The 20,162-nt window shown below is 34.5% G+C and overlaps 1 pseudogene; it reads right to left on the reverse strand.

Annotated features, from left to right (window-relative positions):
• Window positions 1–10,037, reverse strand: part of LOC114269099 (beta-glucosidase 12-like) — a 66,475-nt pseudogene extending 56,438 nt beyond the window's left edge.
• Between the last annotated feature and the right edge of the window lie 10,125 nt (window positions 10,038–20,162).

Genomic DNA, 20,162 nt, shown 5'->3' on the forward strand with positions numbered 1-20,162 from the left:
CTCTCCTTCCATCCCCAGAACAATCTGAGCATTAGAAATATAAAAATGGTGCAGCTCTGGATTGGACATTACAGCTTGAATAATATCCGACCAGATCTTGGATTCTCTGCCTATTAACTGTGGTGTCCATCTTCCATCCAATGACACATACTTGGAGCAGATCACTTCCTTCCAAAGGGCTTTATTCTCTACACCAAATCTCCACCACCATTTCAGCAAGAGACATTGATTGAAACTTTTTATCCTCCTCAACCCTAACCCACCTAATTTCTTATTTTTAGAGACCACCTCCCACCGGACCATATGTATTTTCCTTCTAAGATCGGATCCACCCCAAAGAAATGCAGATTGTATTCTCTCAATTTCCTTTGCCACTCCAGCAGGGATTCTAAACAGAGAAAGATAATAGATGGGCAAATTAGACATAACCGATTTAATAAGAGTTAAGCGCCCAGCAAAAGATAACAACCTTCTCTTCCATGTGGACAATTTTTGTTTGAACTTATCAAGAACAGGTTTCCAAGTACTCCTCCTGCTGGGATTAGCCCCTAAAGGAAGCCCCAAGTATTTTAGAGGCAATTTATGGTGGCAACAATTTAAGGAGGAAGCAAACTCCTGCATCGAACCCTCATCTACCCCAATCCCACAGATAACACTCTTGTGATAATTAATTCTCAGACCTGATACAATCTCAAAGCATCTTAGAATTCTTTTAATGTTGCCCACCTCCTCTTTATCCGCATTACAGAACAAAATCGTGTCATCCGCAAATTGCAAGTGCGTGATTCTTAACCCACTAGAGCCCACCACCGCCCCTTGAATTAGGCCCAGCTGTCTAGCTCTGCTCAGCAAAATATTAAGACCTTCTGCTACAATGTTGAATAGGAATGGTGACAATGGGTCTCCTTGCCTCAGGCCTCTTTGTGGACAAAACTCAGATGTTGGTGACCCGTTCACCAAAACGGATATCTTAGCTGAGGAAACACAAGTTTTCATCCATTGTACCCAACGCGTTCCAAAACCAAACTTTGCTAACATGTCGAATAAAAACTCCCAATTAATAGAGTCATAAGCCTTTTCAAAATCCAATTTAAGCACCAAGCCTTTTCTATTAGATCTTTTCCAACCACCCACTATTTCATTGGCTATCAAAATACCATCTAATATATTTCTTCCCCCCAAAAAAGCTGACTGAGCTTTGCCAATAATCTTGGGCATTACCTGCTTCATCCTGTTCGCTAGCACTTTAGCAACAATTTTATACAAGGAGCCAATCAAGCTAATAGGCCTATAATCATTCAAGCAAGAAGGGCTTAAAACTTTGGGGATCAGAGCTATAAACGAGCTATTTAGCCCACAAACGAGCTTTGCATTCTGATGAAAATCGCTCATAAATTTTAGCACATCAACCCTCACAATTTTCCAACACTTTTTGAAAAATGACAAATTAAACCCATCAGGGCCAGGTGCCTTATTACCATCACAACACATGATAACATTTTTAATCTCCTGCTCTGTAAACTCTGCCTCCAATTGTGCCACAACTTGAGCACCCCCTATGTTCTTGAAAGGGCCAGCCAATTTGGGACGGACCTTCCAATTTTCTGAAAAAAGCTTCATAAAATGAATCTTAACGGCCTCCCTAATTGCCAAAGGCTCCTCTAGCATTGAACCATTTACAGCAATTGAACACAAGGAGTTTCTACTATTTCTGCTACATGCCATAATATGGAAGAACCTTGTATTTTTATCCCCTTTAGATGCCCAATTCATTCGAGATTTTTGTAGCCAAATCCACTCCAACATTTTACGTAACCTCCACACTTCACCCCGCACTTCCTTTCTCCTATACATTTCTGTATCAAGTAGTGGTCTATCCTCAGCTAACAAATCAAGAGCATGAGCCTCATCTTCTACACTTTTCAATTTTGATTCAATCTTACCAAACACCGCAACATTCCACTGTTTGAGGACCTGTTTCAGTGCTTTAAACTTCATAAGACATTTAAACCCTACCCATCCATCCACAGCAGATTCCGACCAACTTTGTTGAACACAAGATAAAAATTTGGGATGTAGAAGCCAGACATTGAGGAACCTAAAAGGCTTCGGGCCCCAATCCCTATCATCCTCCATCAAAATAATAGGGCAATGATCGGACAGAAATCTAGGAAGCCCCCATAGTTTGAAGGAAAAATTCTGCACCCACTCATAATTGAGAAGAAATCGATCAATTCTGCTCCATTTCTCTCTAACTTGAGAATTGCACCAAGTAAACTTCCTCCCTAACATAGGAATGTCTATCAACTCGAGTTGTGCAATCATATTATTAAAGTCCCTCATCCCACGATCCCTTCTCGAACACCCTATTCTTTCGGAGATGTTCTTAATTTCATTGAAGTCACCCCCCATACACCATGGCCCCAAGAAATTGGATTTCAGCCTCACTAACACATCCCAAGTCTCTTTTCTTTTAGCCACCTCGTTAGAACCATAAACGTTAATAATTACACAATCAAAACTAGAAAATAATGTACCTGATAAAAGGATGAAATTCTGGGTACTGCAGCAATCCTTCAGGAAAAACACCTCAGGGTTCCAAATACATAGTAGCCCTCCAGCTTGACCAATCGCGTCTACTGCCATGAAATCAAATTGATCCCCAGGCCACATAGACCTAACCAAGGTAGAATCAACTACTGCCTTCTTGGTTTCTTGTAATAGCACAATATCCACTTTTCTCTCTACAAGACTCTTCTTTATTTGTCTCCTCTTTTCAGGCCTTCCAATTCCCCTCACATTCCATGATAGTATCTTCATAAGCATATGAAAACCCTCTACCCAGCCGATCGTTTTAATCTAACTCGCATCCCCTTCGCCCGGCCTTGCTCTTTGTTGGTCTTGAGCTTCAAGATCATGCAATTTACTAAGCACCTCCTCTTCTTTACCTTCACACTCAAGGCCGAGGGCTTTGCCTATTTGAATTGAAGCTTCCGCCTCCGTCAATAATCTTCTTCCACTACTATTTCCGCTTGCCATTGATAGTGAGATGGCCGCTGCCGCCGACCTAAACACTACTCCTTTCCTCAAATTCAATGAAGATGCCCCCAACCCCGTGGAAACATCAAATTTCCTTTTCATTTGCTGCTTCTGAAACTGTTTTGTTGAAGCTGGAAGTGCTTTTCCTTTCATTTTTTCCTTCTTTGCTGGACAGACGGGTGCTGTTGCATTATGGGCTAAAAAACTCTTAGAACCAACAGTATTACGGTTAACACACTGCTCAAGCCCTTCAGGAGAAGTAATTGGGTCTTGGAAATTAGACTTGCCAAGGTGAACTAGCCCCTCAGTTCTTTAGGCCGACCCAACCAACCCACCCGCCATTTGGGCCCCATCAAGAGCCACTTCAAGGTGAATACCCAGCCTATTACTTCCAGACCCACTTAAACTTCTAATGAACCCAGGAGTGTATATGTCACCATCTACCCTACGTCTGACACTATCATCGCACTGCTTGCAGCTCATCCCTACCTCTGCCAATTGATTTACGCGTGCGCCACCTTCTGTTGACATTTCCTTCATCATATCAGTTTCAGCTACCCCTGAGACCTCTCTCAGTCTATCCTCCCCGTCCAGTTCAGCTGCAAGAATAGGTGATACAATAGTTCCCACTCCAGCCACATCACCCCGTAACTCTGATTTCTTGCCCAGCTGGACCTCCACATCACCCCGTAGTTCTGACTGCTTGTCCATCTGGACCTCCACATCATCATCTTCTTCCTCATACCTGCTGCTTTTGTCCGTGATCTGGGCCTCTGCACTTGTCTCTGAAAATGACCCCACTCCATTCTTCCATTTATTGGATTGGCATACACATTGATCCTGCAAAGTTTTAGAAGCTATAATTTGTTCCTCACACACCCGCACAGGATATAGTGTACCTTTGCACTCCAGATTAATGGTGTGATTAATAGTATCCATACTAGTCGTGGCTATCCTCACTTTACCGCAGTGGAGGGAGTTGAGCCGAAGAGTATCATCATCTATAGCATCCACTGTACCCCAGATCTTGCCAATGCTGCTAAATGTAGAGAAACTCCACAGATTTAGTGGAACTCCATAACAACTTAGCCAAACATGTCATTCTTGTTCGAGCACCAGCCTCTGCCGCCATACCTGAGCTGATTCACACCATGCGTTAAGCCACTCTTGCATTTCCTGAAATTTGACGTTCATATCTTCAACTGAGGTGAAGGTTAGAGCCATATCTCTTCCCCCACCCAGTCTCACCTTAACATCCCCAAAGCCTTGCCTTACTATTTCCTCCTTAAACTCAACCACTGATAAGGATGGTTTTAATCTTACTACTACGCTTTCGTACAACCAACCATTACCTTCCTCAACAACATGAATAGTTCAGATAGCAGCAGTTTGGATACCTCTTCCTCTGACAACCTCAGTAAAGGACCTGGTCCTTTGATATCCAGCAGTAACCATGAGACTGTCATTTGTAGCCATTCTTGTTTGTGGTACTTGTCTCGACCTGGGCTTCGGACCAAACACCTTTTCAAACTCCGCCATTTTGACCTTCAATGCTCTGTCATCACACCAAAGCCCATGTGCTTTTTGTACTGCCATGTCCGCTGCTACAGAGAAATTGTAGCGTACAAAGCCAAAACGAGATCGTGTCAACTTTCTTCGCTTGTTTGGAATAAAAGCATCCATGACTACCCCATAGTTGGAGAAGATATTGTATAACCCTCTAGTCCCCATAGCTTCTGGAATATTATCCACAAAAACAGAGTATATGGCTGCGTCTGCCCTGCTGCTCCACACTCCCCTGCCACCATGACGACGGACCACTGGTTGCCATCCACCTCCATCATTCCCATAACCATGCTGCTTGCCTTCTCGGGACATTTTTCAGTTCCTTAATACTTATACAGCTGATAATCGAAGCAGTGGTGATCATGACATGATCCATTACCACCATCCTGTATTTTACCTGCCACATCACATCAAAGGTTTATTATAAATGGTTTCTATCAAATTCAACTGTTGGTTGGGTGAAGATGAAGGGTTGTTTACGTCAAGTCGAGTTGTCAACCTAAGCCCGACTTGAATTATATAAATTCAACTTGGGCTATATTATTCACAAATTTAAGGTGAGTTACATTTTTTCTTTCCCAGCTATGCTGTTTAATTTTTTAATGTTGAGTCCTATTACCATTTTTTTTTTTTTGGACAAATCATAAGTAGCAACAATAACATAACAACTAAACTCTTTACAAAAATAATCTAATAATTGGTCTTGTTTGGAAAGTTGCCTATTTAGTTTTTTAATTATTTTAATTGGTTAAAAAAGTTGTGTTTGAGAAGTTGGTTGGTTTTTTTTTTTTTTTTTTTTTGTAGTTGATTTGATGGTTGTAAGAGAAAAAGTGAAGCGATCACGGATTAAATATAACATTTTGTCTTATTAATTATTTTAGCTTATTTTGTCTTAATAGGCTATTTTAGCCCAACTTTCTTTCCAAGCACCCCCAATATAACAAAGGGCAAAATAGTGTGTACCATTTTGGGAAGTGAATTAAAAGTTACTTTAGCTTTTAACCCACACTCTCACAAAAAAAGTCAAAAAATCAAAAAAAAAAAAAATCAAAAAATCAATTTTTAACAATCTTCTCAAAACACTCCAAGTTATGACATTTGTGGGGTTCACTACTATAAATGTCATAATTCAATACTATGCGAATCATAATTATAAAAATAATAATAATAATAATAATAATAATAATAATAACCAAAAATCACACATCTTAGGTCAAAATTAATATCATAATAAGTCATAATTAATACTATAATGTATATAAATAAATTATAACTAAAATTCTAATAAGTTATAATCAAAAATCACAAAAATAATAACTAGAAGTACCTGACACACCCCAAAATGAGTGGTACCATAAAATTTATCTATAACAAGCAGGACACCGAAACCACATAATATAAACTTAAGAGTAGAGAGCAGAGACAAATAGCCGAGATGGTTGCGTTATGAATATAGAAATGATCACATGAGTTAGGAATCCATGTAATTATGTGCCCATCTAATAATATCTTGTAATTTTTTAACAAATATATTAATTTTAGGGTTATGTAATCATTTAGGCCTTTATTAAGAGAAAATTGGTGAAAAATCAATTCTAAAATGGTACAAAGAATTTGATCTAAGAAAAATCTTATTTTGTGATAAGATCATGCCGGAAAAAGTTGTCGAAAAATTGATCAAAAAAGTCGTTGGCGACGGTGATGGCGGCAAGTGGGTGGTGGTGGTGAGTAGAGAAATGTGTGATATTTAATAGATATGTTGTTAAATGAGTGACATATGTCACATTTGAACAGATAGATTGTTGAATGAGTAACATGTGTCACATTTTAACAGATAATTAGTTTGGTAAATTTTAACAGATAGAGAGATAGATTAATTCCAAAAGATAGATAGATGTATTGATTTCAACATATAGTTATTATTTTGGACAAATTTTGTTTTTTTTCAAATTTTTGAATTGCCATTCAAACTCCCACTAAATTTAGTCTTTAGTCAAGTTGCACAAGTTAGCCAGAACAACTGATTATGTAAAACAAGACAGTTTAATATGTTATTCAAATCTTAAAAAATTTAGGGTAATTTATCAATAATTCTTAATAGTCGAATTTTATTTCCATCAACTCTTATTAAAAATAAATTCTAATAAAATAGTTGCGAAAAATGATTTTTTGTATTTCGCTAAAAATTTACAATTAGTAACTTTTTTTGTCATTATTTGTTTTTATAAATTGTTGTTAAACCTTACAATTAGTGACTTTTTTTGTGAATAATTTTTCAAACTGTCACTAAAAGTTAAAAATTGGTGACTTTTTTTGTAACGATTTTTTTAAATTGTCTCTAAAACTTATAATTAGTGATATTTTTATAACAACTTTTAAACTATCACTCAAAAATTAATAATTAATAACAATTTTTAATAATATTTAATTAAAAAATTATTAATTATTATAAAATTTATTAAACAATTAATTCACTTATTAAAATTTACACTTATCTCTTCCAAATATTTAAAATGGGGCTTCGATTGTTGTGACCCTCCGAATTGGACCATTATGTTTGACTGTAGCTGAAGGACATTACATAGTTACCGACGCTGCAGGTTTTACAAGGATAATAAACACAAAGATTCTAAATTGTTGATTTATTAATTGCACAATAGGACAAATAATGTTTGTCGAAATTGTTAAAATTTTTCCCATGCTTACCATGCTTTAGATCTTAAATTTGACCTCCAAACCTGAGGTTCTAAATAAAAAATTTCACTTATGTTGCATTTAAATCATAAATTTAAATTAAAATCTATATTAAAAAAAATAATAAATTATAAATACGCCCCCTGAGATTTACTTAAAATATTGATTGTTCCCTGTGGTTTGAAAAATTACAAATACTCATTTTTAGAATTTTTTATTTAACAGAATTAACTAAAAAAATGAAATTCATAATTGCTCTCCTATACAATAATAAAATTACCTAAATTATTAATTGAAACACATTTATAATATTATTAAAAATGGTTAATTGACTTGATGATTTATTAATAAAAGGAGCGATTTGTTATGAAATTAGAAATCTCAAAAGGTGAAATATAATTTTCAAAATCACAAGGAACGATTTTAATTAAATCTCAAAGGGTGTATTTGTAATTTACCAAAAAAAAATGCAAGTGCAATATATTCATTTACATTTCACTCACCTTTTCATTTTTCTTTACAAATTCATATTGAAATCTATAATTCAAACGAAATCTTAGGAATTTTAAATCTTATTCAAATCTTAGGAATATTTGGCATGATAAAACTCAAATATTGGGTTTGAATTTAAAATTTGTGGAGAAATTAATGAAAATAAAAAGAAAAAATAAAAAAAATAAAAGTAAATACAATTGAAGTTAATATTTTTTTCTTCATTTTTTCTCCCTTTTTTCTTTTTCCTGTATAAGTTTATTTTACAAATCCAAGATCTAAACTCCAAAACAAAAAAACAAAAACAAACCAACAAACAACAAATGTCAATACCATGGGCTTATGTCATTATCATTTAATAGAGGGATTTAAAAAAAAAAAAAAATTTAATATGAATGCTATTTCCAAACTTGAAAATTTTCATTTTTGACATTCAAAATGAATGAGGCCTATATTGAACTTATGTAAACAACTGCACTTTTGTCTACCAAACTTTATAGTATTCCTGGATTTTCCAACAACAATAATAATATGATGGGGAAAAAAGAAAATCACAATAACTAAACCACAGCTTCAAAATTTGAAACTTGAACTTTACTCAAAATTTTATCTCATTGAGTCGTCGAAAACAATCAATTAAATTTTGATTATCAAACTTGATATAATATACAATAAACAAGATTGCCAGAAATTTTCAATATCTTAAAATATCATAGTTTTATATTTGCTCGTATGAAGTGAAAATATATGAAATAAAAAATAGAATGAGAGAATGAATAATTTATAATTTTTATTTATCGTCTTCGCTGTTTAACAAAAGTGAAGTTTACATAGATTATGTAATCCTATGAATTGCATACACATATATATATATATATATTAATGAGCTTGCGATACATAGCACTCATTTGGAAAGTTGGATTGGGGTGGGTGGGGTTAAAATAGTTACGAAAAGATAATATAAATTTTTTAATTTAATAGGACAAAATGTCACATCCAAATCATAATCATTTTATTTTTTTTTTTATAAAAGTCAAATAAGTCAAAAAGTCCATCCCAACCAAGATTTTTTAGCTCCGGCTAAAATAGTCAAAAAGTCAAAAAACCAACTCATATTCCAAACCAACCCATATAAAGCTTGATTATTGAGTTTTTTTGTCAAGTTAATATTATTTTTTTAATCAAGCTAAGTTAACTTATTTTAGTCAAATTGAGTTGTAAAGATAAAATTCACTTGAGTAATCCTAAATAAGTCATTCTCAATATTTGTCTCCCACCTAAAAGACTCAAAAAAAAAAAAAAATAATAAATATATGGGAGAAGTAAGACTTTGAAATGAAACTTTTTAATTTTTGAAGCATTACATAAGTAATGTCACATAATAATCTATAAATAATAGATAATTATTGGTAAGAGGGGATACCAAATTAGAGAGAAAGAGAGAGAGAGAGAGAGAGAGAGAGAGAGAGAGAGGAGTATATAGATGAACTAATTTGACAAGTAGATTAATTAAAGAAGAAAATTTAATGTGAGAAGTGAGACCTGGATATCTATGCGTGAAGGTATCCCGTATGCTAGGACCTCTACCACCTTCATTTGCTGCACCTTCATACTGAAAAAAAAAAAAAAAAAAAAAGAAAAAGAAAAAGGCATGCATGTGAAAAATATTATTTGTCACCTTGACTGAATTGCTTCAGGCACATCTAAATAGTTCATTTGTTTGAGTCCTATATAAATTCCATAAAAATTAATGACTCATGTCTATTTGAAAGAACATGTCATTTTCCTATTGATCTTTTTAATTTTGATGCAAAAAACAGTTTACGAAATTAAAAAAAAAAAAGATATGTTTTTTGGTGTTTTGTAAAAGATTGTTATTTCAAAACAAAATCCCCCAAAAGTTTTAGGAAACAATTCACCAAACTTTTTTATTTTTTGTTTTTGTTTTCTAAAAATAAAAACAAAAATGAAAAGCACAAACCAAACAACATAACTTTTTCTTGATGGGCAAAACAGCATAACTAATAGCACAAATATGAACCATAATATACGGCAGATTGAGGTAGATATATAGGAACCTGATAAGCAGCAGAGGCTGTGCCAAAGGTAAAACCGGGTGGAAAACTGGTGCGATTGAGAGAGTCACTGCCATAACTACTATGTGTTGAAGCTTCTTCACTACCATTTGCTGTTGTTGTTCTTGATTGAGCTATTAGAAGGAGGGGGGACAAGAGTATATAGCCCATAACTGATTTTGGTTACCCTCTCAACTCTTGCATGTTTTGGCTTTAAATATATAGTGCCATGAGAATAGTTTAAAAATTTGTTTTTTCAATGAGAAATTTTTGTATGCTAATAAGATAATATGTGACATTATTTTTTATCAATCATAAATGTATATATGCTTCATATCATTCTCTAAACACCCAATATAAATGTAGTGGACCTTATTGTTAAAATCAATCACAATAGTAAAAGATACCACATGACATATACCTTATCCGCATACAAAAATTACTGATTTAGCGAAACGCGAAATGATAACAATGTTAAAATCCATTGATTCAAAAAAGAATATCAAAAGTAAGATTCCTCTTTAAACTCATTAATTTACAAAGAATACTGAGAATAAAGACTCAACAACAGTTGATTCACAAAGTATACCCAACGTTGAAACAAAAGAGTATAAAACTTGAAATTTATTAACTTTCAAAACTATCCCCCTTGCGCGAAACCTTACATCTTTATTTATAATAAATCCAATTTTTGTTAAATAAGAAATAAAATCGAGACTAATAAAATAGGAAATAAATTCAAAACTAATAAAGTAAGAAAATCGCATCATATCAAATCAGGAAACTAAATAACTATATAATTCTATAATATTCTATACTAAAATAGAAAATTCCTAATTTCAAAACAATAAAATAAAAATATTTATTTTTTAAATTTCGGCTTGCATCATTACGATTTTTTTTTTTTAAAATTCAGTTGCATCATTATGCAAGCCGAATTTTAAAAAATAAATATTTTTATTTTATTATTTTAAAATTCATAGTTGATTAGGAATTTTCTAGTTTTAGTATAGAATATTATAGAATTATTTAGTTATTTAATTTTCAAATTTGATATGATGCAATTTTCTTGCTTTATTAGTTTTGATTTTATTTCCTAGTTTATTAGGGTCTGTTTGGTAATGTTTACATTTTCAATTTATATTTACAAAAATTTTATAAACTGATTTTTGTTTATTTTTAGAAAAACATAAACTACAAAACGCGTTTGGCTTAGACAAAATGTTTAAAAAAATTTAAAAATATAAAAAAGAGTGAGAAATGGCAAGTGGTGGCGGGTAGTTGGTGGTGACGAGTGGTGGCGGCAGAAGACGGTGGTGGAAAATGATGGCGGGTGGTGGTAGCGGAAGACGGTGGTGGAAAGTGGTGGCAAGTGGCGGGTGGTGGCGGCGGAAGACGGTGGGTGAGTGGGTGGTGGGTGGGTGACGGTGACGATGGCGGGTGGTGGTGGCGGGTGGGTGGTGAGTGATAGTGGTGGTGGTGGTGGGTTGTGGGTGGTGGTGGCGGGTGGGTGGTGGGTGGCAGGTGGGTGGTGGCTGGTAGCTGGTGGTGGCAGGTGGTGGATGGTGGTGGCAGGTGGCTGGTGGCGAATACGTGGCGGGTGGTAGGTAGTGGTGGTGGTGGGTGGTGGCGAGCGGATGGATGGTAGTAGCGGGTGGTGGGTGGTGGGTGGTGGGTGGTGGCGGCGCGGATAGATGGTAGTAGCGGGTGGCAGGTGGGTGGCGGCGGCGAACGGGTGGTGGCGGCGAACGGGTGGTGGCAGGTGGGTGGGTGGATGGTAGGTGGTGGCAGTGGTGGCGGGCGGGTGGTGGTGGCGGGCGGGTGGTGGCGGGTGGGTGGTGGGTGGTGGCGGTGGCGGGGGTGGGTGGTGGTGGCGAGTGGATGGCAGGTAGGTGGCAGGTGGGTGGTGGCAGGTGGTGGTGGGAGGTGGGTGGTGGTGGTGGTGGCGGAAGACGGTGGTGGAAAATGGTGGCGGATGGTGGCTAGTGTTGGGTGGTAAAAAAAAAACTGAGAACTCAAAACGAAAACACATTTTTTGAGTTTTCATTTTTTAGCCAAATTTAAAAATTGAGACTATTGATTTATAAATCAAAAATTTACCAAACAAGTTTTTATTTGAGTTTTTAAAATTTTTGTAAATATAAACAGAAAACTGAAAACGTAAGTAATACCAAACGGTACCTTAGTTTCTTGTTTTACAAAAATTGGGTTCATTATAAATAATGATATAACCCTTAAGGTAAGGGAGATAGTTTTTGAGAATTAATACATTGAGTTTTATACTTTTTTTGTTCCAACATTGGATATTCTTTGTGAATCAACCATTGTTAAGCCTTTATTCTCAGCATTCTTTCTGAATCAACGAGTCTAAAGAGGAATTTTACTTCCGGTATTCTTATTTGAATCTGCAGATTTTAAGATTGTTACTATTTCGCATTTCACGCTGCATCATATATCCTATCTACATACAAAAATTACTCTTAATAAATTGAGAAATTAGTCAATAATTTATGTAAGAATACAGTTTGTTTGATCTTCTTAGTCAAATTCCATCATCTGTGTCTATTTAAAAAAAGAAGAAAAAAAAAAAAAAAAAAAACCATTGTGTTATGTCACAAAAATATACATTATCTCCTATGTAAAAAAATTATCTACAAAAATTCTCAAAATTTGAAATATTTGTCTCAATTTGACTCTAATGTGTTCCACTAAATGTACATTCAAACTTCAAATATTTTTCTCGATACATTTATACTCTCTCTCTAGCTACACATTGAAATCTTGCTTGTGAGCCATTTTATTTTGCCAACTTGACTCTTTTTTGCAGCAATCTCACTCACTGCCATGTGCTTTTTCAAAATCACGTGGTAGTAAGTAGGATTGTTTATTATGACATAGGTGCTATGAATTCAAATATCATAAACAATTTTTTCATATATTAGGAGATGAAAACGTGAACATTATACTCTCTCCAGACTCTCTAGTGATAAAAATCTTGTGCCACTGCCCTCTATCCTGATTGATGTTCATCTTCACATATCAAATTTAAAGTTTATGCTTATCATAGAATCGTTAGAGAGTTGAACCATGGCAAGTAGTGAACATTTTTTGAGAGAAATGTTATCTACAAGATCACACTTTGCAATGAGAAAAATAGCTTTTCAGACTTTGCAATGAGAAAAATGGCTGTGGTATCATCTTAAAAGTCATTCATGTTTGTTGATATCCTAATAAACAAACATGCTGATCTTTGTTCTTTTTTTTGGGGGGGGGGGATTATTGTTGTTTGGCTCCAGTTGGCTGTTGACCGTGTTGTTTTTGTTATGCTATTTGTGATGGCTATTTTTTCGTCTATTTGGCTGGTTTTTCACTAACTCTCGGTAGTTGTGCTTACATATAATTGAGCATAGTTTTCGGTGCCAACCTTATTGGAATCATCTTGTCTCTTTATGATGCATTTTGCACTCACCTCTTTTTTCTCTTTATTAATGCAATATCTTCTTATTTTGTCAAATTTTATCAATAAAATTTGTCTTTGCCCATAAAAAAAAAAAATAAGAAATACAAATGGGCAACCTTGTGCTTGGAAAATTATGCATTACACTTGTAAATGATGAGACTTTTAGAGTTGTTTTGAATCTTAACATACTGTTAATCTTTAAAAAATTGTCCAATAATGCATGCAATTTGATTGGGATGCAATTCTTTATTGGTTTAATGTATCCTCTCTAGTGTAAATTGGAATATAATAATTAGAAGATTTATGTCTTCTTTTCAATATGCATTGATTGAATTAGACTCCTACACAAAAATTGACTTTGACTCCCAGGTTCAGTAATATATGGTCGTGCAAATTTGTTTACGTTGAAAAATACGCAACATTTGATTGATTCATTTTGTATTTTTGGTGGACCATCTCCATGGTTCAATTAATGGAAGAGTAAATTACAGATACACTTCTAAAATTTGTTTAAAGTATAAATTATTTTTTATGATTTAAAAAATTATAAATATTCTCTTATTAAAAAAATTATTTAATAGAATTAATTAAAAAATAAAATTCATAATTACTCTCCTATATAATAATAAAATTACTTAAATTATTAATTGAAATATACGTTTAACATCATTAAAAAATATTAATTTATTTGATAATTTATTAATAAAATAGACGATTTAATATGAAATTAAAATTCTCAGGAAGTTGAATGTAATTTTCATAACAACAGCGAACAATTTGTATTTTTATTAAATTTCAAAAAATATATTTATAATTTACCTTTTTTTTAATCAACAAATAAAATCTGAATTGATGAAATCAGCATTACAATGATGACAGTTCCAATCACCATTGAGTTGACCATTATATTTACAATGATCATAGTTCCAATCATCATGTGGCACGAATTTCTTTGTAGTCTTTCAAATGTATAATCGATTACAATTATTTTTTCTTTTTATCTTCTAGGCAAATTAGACCATCTCCAATACTTCATTAAATTTGGCATCAGATTTAAATTTTGATAAAAAAATAACTTTTTAGTGTTTCAACGATTTTACCAAATCAATATCAAATCGAGAATTCACCAAAAGTTTCACCAAAATGAGAACAGACTTCAGATTTCACTATTTCACTGTGCGTTACCGTCGGAGGAAACCAACCGGTCGACCAGCCGGCGGTGGGCCGATTCCCTTGCAAATATTTTGGTTCAAACAGGTCAAAAGGTTCGAAGAGGTAAAAAAAAAAAAAATACACCAACCGGTCAACCCAATAGCTGTTTCAATCTACTTCATTCTGCTTTACCCAGTCGATCACAGGAGTCGGCCTCGTCGCCGACGTCTTCAACGAATCGAAGCTTGATCAGCTGGGTCTTCAATGCTAAAAAATGTTCAATTTTCAAAACTAGTTCTGATACAGAGGTGGTACTCCACTGTTAGTTCTTCACTCATGCATACCTGTTGTGCAGAAAATCAACCAGACCAAACAACTCCAAATTCACCATTACCATGGCTTTATCTTCTTACTCTACCCCCCACACAATCCTCACCACCACTCCCTCTTCCTCCTCACATTCACTCCCAAAACTCCTTCATCTTCCCCAGCTCCACTTCCTCTGTTTCCCAATCAAACCCACCACCACTCAATACATCCAAAATCTTTATGATGAAAGACGATCTTCTCTGGACTTCGATTTACATATTCCTTTTCCTTTTTTTTTTCTTCTGTTTTTTATGGTTCAAACAATTGGGATTTATGGTTTTGTGAATTCAATTTCAGTAGAGTTGTTGAAGTTCTGCTAGATCTTTGTTGAACCAGGAAGCTCCATGATTGCATCGTCACCTTCAGGGTCGTTGAAGAGAACAAGGGCTATTAATGGGACTCAAAATTTCAGAAATTGAGGAAAAAATTTCAGGTCAACCCACCGGACATTCCCAGCATTTTGATGCAAACCAAGTGCAACCGTTGGAGCACCTCGTATCAGATTGAGAAAATCGTCATTTTTTTCCTCAGATTTGATGAAAAAATAAGTTCACCGTTGGAGATGCTCTTAGTTAAGATTAATTGGTGAAAAATCCACTTTTTCCACGTGTATGACATATGGTCTTATGATTGATTTGTTTTGCTTATAAAGATGTATGATTAATGAAATATATTGATAAAAAATACTAATTATTATTTTAGAAGATAATTTTTTATCCTTTTTTTTTTGAGTAAATTGGTGATAAATCCAATCTAAGGAGGGTATAAGACATTAAGTCCAATGAATATTTTTTTATTGGTGAGAGATCTACCAATTGTGAAATAGTTTGGTGAGAAGTCCTTTTGTTAATTTTGAATGATTTTTTGTTTTCAATTTTACCCCTTAATATATTTGTTGACTTTTTTTATTTGTTGACTTCTTTTGATTATTTGTTCAAATTTATATCTATCTATTCAAATTTACATCTATCTGTTCAAATTATTAACTATATGTTCAATTTTTTTTGCTATCTGTTCAAATTTATATCTATCTGTTGAATTTTTTTTCCTATCTGTTCAATTTTTCTGTGAGCTTCTCTTTATTTGTTTAAAATCTATGAGTTTTTCTATCAATTTAAAAAAAATACAAAAATCTAATCTATCTGTTCAATTTTTTTATATTAATATTTTTAATCTGTTCAATTTTTTATCCCAAAATATTTTATCTGTTCAGTTGGCATACCTTACCTTCGACCAGAAACTTGCTTTTGAATTGATCTTGGTAAAAACTACTAATTATAAAAATGTTTGTGAGAGAGAGAATATGTTGTGTATGTTTTATTTGTAAAATTTTTAGATGAAACAACAAACTACAAACAAAATCACAATCAATTCCTATCTGTTCAAACCACTACAAAAAACAACTCATTTACATTAAATGTACAAAGCTCAACTCAACACTAGATTTGAATAGATAACCACAAAAAAAAAAAAAAAAAAAAACACTAGATCTGAATAGATCGAAGAAGAAGAAGTAGAATCTAGATCTATAAACCACCGGCGACTCCGACTATGAAGGCGATTACATATATCCCCAATTTTCCTTGCAAATGAAATATTTTATGTAGAAAAACAAAAATTGTGTGAGAAACCTAAGGACAAACAAATCACCAAAATCACCAAACAACAACTAGAGACAACCAAATCCACAAGATCTGCCCAAAGTTGAGTACGAAATCTCACATTCAGAGATAGTGTTATGAATTTTGGCGTATTTCTGAACGATGTTATGGTTGTTGAGACCTTCTCTTTCTCAATCAACGACTCAGTGGAGCCTCTATTTTTGTTTCATCGCCGCGAAAAAGGGTTTTTCCAGTGAGAGCTTGACTTTGGAGACGAGCACCCACTAGAATAAAAAGAACACAATTCTCATAACGGTGTACACTAGGATTACTATCTCTATGCTGAAATCTGAGAGCATTGCCTCCCTTATGATTAACCTTTTTGGTGGTAGCGTACGGTAGAGTTCGACTCACTCAGCTCGGCTTCATCGCAGTCTGTCGGTATCAGTTGTTAATCATGGACTCAAGAGAGAGAGATAGAGAGAGAAAGTTTGGTACAAGATAGAGATCGCGATGGCGATGAAACTACGAAACAAAGACATGAGAGGAAAGAGAGAGAGAGAGAGACAAGAGATAGGACGGTTTTGTTTTTTGCTTCACCGTGGATACCATATATATAAGGGTTATTTGGTCATTGTGTAGAAGCTTGTCCTTATGGACACAATAACTTTTCCCCTGGATCTTTGAACAAAAGAAAATCGAATTTGGACTTTTGAAGCGCCTTTTTTTTTTCTTTTTTCTATTTCTACTTTCTCAATCGCTACACATCGTCGCCTCTCATTACTACCTACATCGTCGGCGACTTGCTGAAAAATTGGCCAATGCTAAAAAAATCATCGTCAGAAAAATGGACACGTGTACTAAGCACAAGAGGATACAACCCTTATAACCTATAACTGATTTTGTTGCACTGTCTGCTCTTGTTTCATTTATATATGGAGTGTGTGCCATCCAAGAGGCACAATAGTTAGAATTTTGAGTCGAACACACCATTTAGTAGCAAGCTAGTTTCTCAAACAAACATGGTACGCCAGTTTAGTTTTGAAATTAATTAAAGAATTTTTAAAATTCAAAATTTATTTGATTATAAATTTTCAAAGTTATTTTGATTTTTATATTTGCAAAATAGAAAACAAGAGAAACTGGGGTCCTAGGCCATTCAGGTTCCTAAATGCTTGGATCCTGCACCCAAGCTTCACATTTGTTGTGCACAAATCATGGTTGGATTCGTAGGTGCAAGGGTGGGTTAGGTATAGAGTAAAGATCAAATTATACAGTGATAGGAAATAGCAGCAGCCAATTAAAGTCTATAAAAGGCGTGGATCCGACGGTTTTAATGCCCAAGCCTTAATTTGGCATATGCTAGATGATACAGGGCCTACTTGGGAGATTAACTAGACTTGAGATTTATTTAAAAGTGTCTTTTGAGTTTCTTAGGTCAAATGTCTTTAAATTTCTAGTCAAGATCTTTGGGTTATTTAGTTGGTTAAAGAGTCTTCTGGTATCTTCCACATAATTAATGTATTAAACAGTCCTAGGGAGTTTAAGTTAGTGATGTCATTTAATTTGGAAAGTTTTAGAGTCAAGATGAAGTTAGTATAAATTAGATTGTAAGTCTTGTGGCAAATGATGGATTGAATTAATGAAAATTAAGCTTATACTTTTATAATTGTGCGATGCAATCTTTCTTTAGTGCGATGCTAAAGAGCCCCTTGGTGTGATACCTTGGGTTTTTTTAGATGTGATACCTAGACCTATCCTTCTTTAGCCCTTCATCTACTTCCTACAACTCACTATTCATGCCTACTGTTCACGTCCACTGTTCACAGACCCCAAAACAAGCCTGTTATTTGTGTTTTGCTCATACCTAGGCCTATTTTGAATCTGTAGCGACCCTAATTTTCTTTAGTCATTATTTATTATTATTATGGTTATTATTATCTTATTTTATTTTTGACTTTATTAATTGTGTGGTCACATGAGAGTTAATGTGATATTTAATGGATTTAATGTTGTAATTATTAATTGGGTGGTTACATAAGATTTAATGTGATATTTAATGGATTTAATGATGTAATTATTAATTGGGTGGTTACATAAGGTTTAATGTGATATATAAGGCATTTAATGTTGTAATTAATAAATTTACTGCATATTATAGTTTATTAAGCTATTATATATTGAGATTTAGGTTTATAGTATAGTATTATTAGGTTATACTAGCTCTTAGGTTATTACATATATAATAACATAGAAGTATTCAACTAGGTTTAGGAGATCAAAAGGAAAAGAGAGTGACCAAGTTGTGTGTGTGAGAGAGGGAGAGAGATGGGGATAATTAGAGAAATCAAAGAAGACAAAGAAAGGGGCGGCAGCAAGGAAAAAAGAGGAGAGGGAAGAAAAGGAAAGATTAGGGTTTTGTTTTGGTGACTCTAGTAGTTTTCTAAATATTCTTTGATCTTCAATAAAGTATTGTGAGTACAAAACCCACTTCCCTTGATTTATATTTAATTCTTTATTTTTATTTATTTATTTGATATTAGTTTGATTTTGTATTCACATAAAGATGATAGATTGATTTTAATTATTTTGACTAGTGGTGTATGTAAAGTTTAGGGTTCTTAGATAATGGATTGATTTTAATTACTTTGATTAGTTGTGTAGGTAAAGTTTAGGATTTTTAGATGGTTGATTAATTTTAATTATTTTGTTTAGTTGTGTATGTAAGGTTTATGGTTTATGTGTGGGTAAAAATCTGACCACACTGCCTGCTTAGTGATCAACTGGAGAGCACAGGCAGAATAAATGGCTTCAGCAACCTGTAACAGAAAGAAAAAGCTCCGGCAGTGGTTCTTCCACCCGGGGGCACTCCGACGATCAAGTCAGTATATCTCTCAAAGATAATCAAGTGCTAAACTTAATACTCAAAACATAAATTGCATACCTTAGACCCACGGGGGTGCCTCTCTTTTATAATATACTCAATCCAAGTCCCACTAGAAGTATGACTTCTATGAACTCCAATTCTGTGCTTACTTTGGATTCCTCAAGAGATAAAGATAAACTTCCTAAGAGCTTTATCCTTATCTTGGTTAAGTCCCCTCTTCGTGTTAGGACTCTTGTCCCTTATTCGTTAATCTCGGACTCCGATATCTTCGGAGATAACCTCGGCAACACCGAGATCACCTCGGCTTAACTACCACGACACGTGGCACCTCGGCTGACACGTCGGCGTCACCATGCCACGTGTTGGTATTCAGAAAATATATCCCCACAACTGCCCCCTAGGTTCTATTACCTCGGCATTCTGAGGTGATGAAACCTATATTTGATATTTCTTTCTGCGTTGTGGCCAAGAAACTGTTTGACCGAGATAATTCTTTTCCAAGCCGATGTGTTCGCTTCTGAGAACAAGAATTCAAATGTACTCCACCACGCGCATGAGCTGTCATGCATATCTAACCGTTCCTTTCACGTGCTTTGTTTTTATTGGCCCGTTCCTGCGACGCGCCTTAAGGCTGTTTTTTCATCCGTCTGCGCCGTTTGACGTATCCGGTGCTCCAGGCGCAATAAATGCCCTGTTTTGCCGCCGTTTTAAGTTTTTGACAAAACTTTTCCTTGCCCCTTTCTTTCTTCACTTTTTCATTCTGATTTCTTGCTCTTTCTCTCTCCGAAAGCCCTTTTTTCTTCGAATCTGCCATTGCTCCAATCTCT

The sequence above is a fragment of the Camellia sinensis genome, unplaced genomic scaffold (genome assembly GCF_055761805.1).
Source record: "Camellia sinensis isolate YWXY unplaced genomic scaffold, ASM5576180v1 Unanchor1, whole genome shotgun sequence".
Lineage (NCBI taxonomy): Eukaryota > Viridiplantae > Streptophyta > Magnoliopsida > Ericales > Theaceae > Camellia > Camellia sinensis.